The sequence below is a fragment of the Balaenoptera ricei genome, chromosome 4 (genome assembly GCF_028023285.1).
Source record: "Balaenoptera ricei isolate mBalRic1 chromosome 4, mBalRic1.hap2, whole genome shotgun sequence".
Taxonomy (NCBI): domain Eukaryota; kingdom Metazoa; phylum Chordata; class Mammalia; order Artiodactyla; family Balaenopteridae; genus Balaenoptera; species Balaenoptera ricei.
The window spans coordinates 39,963,937-39,968,107 of NC_082642.1; the positions used below are offsets into that span (position 1 = coordinate 39,963,937).

At 44.5% G+C, this 4,171-nt stretch overlaps 1 pseudogene; it reads left to right on the forward strand.

The window, feature by feature from the left end:
* The first annotated feature begins 229 nt into the window (after positions 1-229).
* Positions 230-1,033, forward strand: LOC132365262 (fructose-2,6-bisphosphatase TIGAR-like; annotated as a pseudogene).
* Positions 1,034-4,171: the final 3,138 nt, after the last annotated feature.

Genomic DNA, 4,171 nt, shown 5'->3' on the forward strand with positions numbered 1-4,171 from the left:
CATGAACTTCTATTCGCTCCGCAGCCATCAGAAATTCTTCTTTCAGTCCCCCTGCCGCCCTGATTGGCCGTCCGCGAGTGACGTGGCGGCCGCCTCGGCCTATGGCAGCTGAGCCGGCCGGTGGCGGGTGCGGAAGCAGCGGGGCGCTGCGGGCGCGGGTGCCCGGCGGCAAGGGCGGGTGCGGGCGGCGCGCAAGGTCTTTGTTTCGCTCTATCCCAGCGCCGGCGGGATGACGCGCTTCGGTCTGACTGTGGTCCGGCATGGAGACACAAGACTTAGCAAGGAGAATATACTTCAAGGACAATGAATAGATGAGCCTCTTTCAGAAACTGGATTTAAACAAGCAGCTGCTGCTGGTATATGTCTTAATAACGTGGTTTACTCACATTTTTTCCAGTGACCTCATGAGGACAAAGCAGACCGTGCATGGAATTTTGGAGAAGAGCAAATTTTGCAAAGATATGACAGTAAAGTATGATTCAAGACTTGGAGAAAGGAAATACGGGGTTGCAGAAGGCTGGCCACTGAGTGAGTTAAGGGCCATGGCCAAAGCAGCTGGGCAGGAGTGCCCTGTGTTCACACCGCCCGGAGGAGAGACCTTGGACCAGGTGAAAATGCGTGGAAAAGACTTCTTTGAATTTGTCAGCTGATCCTGAAAGAAGGTCAGAATGAACAGTTTTCCCAAGAAGCCCCGAGCGACTGTCTGGAAAGTTCTTTGGCAGAGCTATTTCCTTTAGGGAAAAACTGTGCCTCCAAGTTTAGTTCGGACAGCGGCGCTCTGGGTTAGTGGCCAGTGTCTCAGTTGTGAGTCACGGCGCCTACATGAGAAGCCTGTTGGATTATTTCCTGACCAACCTTAAGTGTTCCTTCCCGGTGACCCTGAGCAGGTCCGAACTTGCATCAGTCAGCCCCAATACAGGGATGAGCATCTTTATCATAAACTTTGAGAAAGGAGAAGTGAAACCAACCACCCAGTGTGTGTGTGTGTGTGAACCTACAGGGCCACCTGACCAGGGTGACCAAAACTCACTAAATTTAAATCTGCATCAAAATCTAAAAAATATGAGCCTCTGAGGGAGCGCCTTTGACTTTATTTCCACTCTCTGCTAATGCAGACTTGGAAACAGTTAAAAAGCTGTCCGTTATAGCAGGTTATAAAGCTCGAATGGAATCAGAGCCACATGAAACACTCACGGAAAACCATCGGGAATTGACTTCTTTTTAGTGAGTACAGTTGGAATTTCCCAGGGTAATTTTACCGCCAATGGATGAAGGAACTCAGTATTGCAAATTGGGGGATTAATAATCCTGTTACTATGGGTTTTTTTGCTTTTTTTAATATCCTGGGGTTTTTTTGGTATTTTTCTTTAATGTCTGAAAAATCTAGCCTATTTTATTGGCTCTTGGTAAGATACTGTATGTTTTCTTTTTCACTATCTCATCCAGTTCTTAGAAGAGGGAACTATTTGTAATTTCCACTCTATATTTATGTGACAATGTTATATTGAAAAAGTCCTTTAAAGGAGAAATGCTTGAGATTAACCAAGATGGCGGAGTAGAAGGACGTGCTCTCACTCCCTCTTGCGAGAGCACCAGAATCACAACTGGCTGCTGGACAATCATTGACAGGAAGACCCTGGACTTCACCAAGGAGGATACCCCACGTCCAAGGACAGAGGAGAAGCCACAGTGAGACGATAGGAGGGGCGCAATCAGAGTAAAATCAAATCCCATAACTGCTGGGTGGGTGACTCACAGACTGGCGAACACTTATACCACAGAAGTCCACCCACTGGAGTAAAGGTTCTGAGCCCCACGTCAGGCTTCCCAACCTGGGGGTCAGGCAACGGGAGGAGGAATTCCTAGAGAATCAGACTTTGAAGCCTAGTGGGAATTGGATTGCAGGACTTTGACGGGACTGGGGGAAACAGAGACCCCACTCTTGGAGGGCACACACAAAGTAATGTGTGCATCGGGACCCAGGGGAAGGAGCAGTGACCCTGGGGGAGACTGAACCAGACCTACCTGCTGGTGTTGGGGGGTCTCCTGCAGAGGCGAGCGGTGGCTCTGTTTCATCGTGGGGATAAGGACACTGGCAGCAGAGGTTCTGGGAAGTTCTCCTTGGCGTGAGCCCTCCCAGAGTCTGCCATTAACCCCACCAAAGAGCACGGGTAGGCTCCAGTGTTGGGTTGCCTCAGGCAAAACAGCCAACAGGGAGGGAACCCAGCCCCACCCATCAACAGTCAAGTGGATTAAGGTTTTACTGAGCTCTGACCGCCACAGCAACAGTCAGCTCTACCCACCACCAGAGCCTCCCATCAAGCCTCTTAGATAGCCTCAACCACCAGAGGGCAGACAACAGAAGCAAGAAAAACTATAATCCTGCAGCCTGTGGACCAAAAACCACAGTTACAGAAAGATAGAGAAGATGAAAAGGCAGAGGGCTATGTACCAGATGAAGGAACAAGAAAAAAACCCAGAAAAACAACTAAATGAAGTGGAGATAGGCAACCTTCCAGAAAAAGATTTCAGAATAATGATAGTGAAGATGATCCAGGACCTTGGAATAAGAATGGAGGCAAAGATTGAGAAGATGCAAGAAATGATTAACAAAGACCTAGAAGAATTAAAGAACAAACAAACAGAGATGACCAATACAATAACTGAAATGAAAACTACACTAGAAGGAATCAATAGCAGAATAACTGAGGCAGAAGAACGGATAAGTGACCTGGAAGACAGAATGATGGAATTCACTGCTGCGGAACAGAATAAAGAAAAAAGAATGAAAAGAAATGAAGACAGCCTAAGAGACCTCTGGGACAACATTAAACGCAACAACATTCGCATTATAGGGGTCCCAGAAGGAGAAGAGAGACAGAAAGGACCAGAGAAAATATTTGAAGAGATTATAGTCGAAAACTTCCCTAACATGGGAAAGGAAATAGCCACCCAAGTCCAGGAAGCGCAGAGAGTCCCATACAGGATAAACCCAAGGAGAAACACGCAGAGACACATAGTAATCAAAGTGGCAAAAATTAAAGACAAAGAAAAATTATTGAAAGCAGCAAGGGAAAAACGACAAATAACATACAAGGGAACTCCCATAAGGTTAACAGCTGATTTCTCAGCAGAAACTCTGCAAGCCAGAAGGGAGTGGCATGATATACTTAAAGTGATGAAAGGGAAGAACCTACAACCAAGATTACTCTACCCGGCAAGGATCTCATTTAGATTTGATGGAGAAATCAAAAGTTTTACAGACAAGCAAAAGCTAAGAGAATTCAGCACCACCAAACCAGCTCTACAACAAATGCTAAAGGAACTTCTCTAAGTGGGAAACACAAGAGAAGAAAAGGACCTACAAAAACAAACCCAAAACAGTTAAGAAAATGGTCATAGGAACATACATATCGATTATTACCCTAAACGTGAATGGATTAAATGCCCCAACCAAAAGACATAGACTGGCTGAATGGATACAAAAACAAGACCCATATATATGCTGTCTACAAGAGACCCACTTTAGACCTAGGGACACATACAGACTGAAAGTGAGGGGATGGAAAAAGATATTCCATGCAAATGGAAATCAAAAGAAAGCTGGAGTAGCTATACTCATATCAGATAAAATAGGCTTTAAAATAAAGAATGTTACAAGAGACAAGGAAGGACACTACATAATGATCCAGGGATCAATCCAAGAAGAAGATATAACAATTATAAATATATATGCACCCAACATAGGAGCACCTCAATACATAAGGCAACTGCTAACAGCTATAAAAGAGGAAATCGACAGTAACACAATAATAGTGGGGGACTTTAACACCTCACTTACACCAATGGACAGATCATCCAAAATGAAAATAAATAAGGAAACAGAAGCTTTAAATGACACAATAGACCAGATAGATTTAATTGATATATATCGGACATTCCATCCAAAAACAGCAGATTACACGTTCTTCTCAAGTGCGCACGGAACATTCTCCAAGATAGATCACATCTTGGGTCACAAATCAAGCCTCAGTAAATTTAAGAAAATTGAAATCATATCAAGCATCTTTTCTGACCACAACGCTATGAGATTAGAAATGAATTACAGGGAAAAAAACGTAAAAAGGACAAACACATGGAGGCTAAACAATACGTTACTAAATAACCAAGA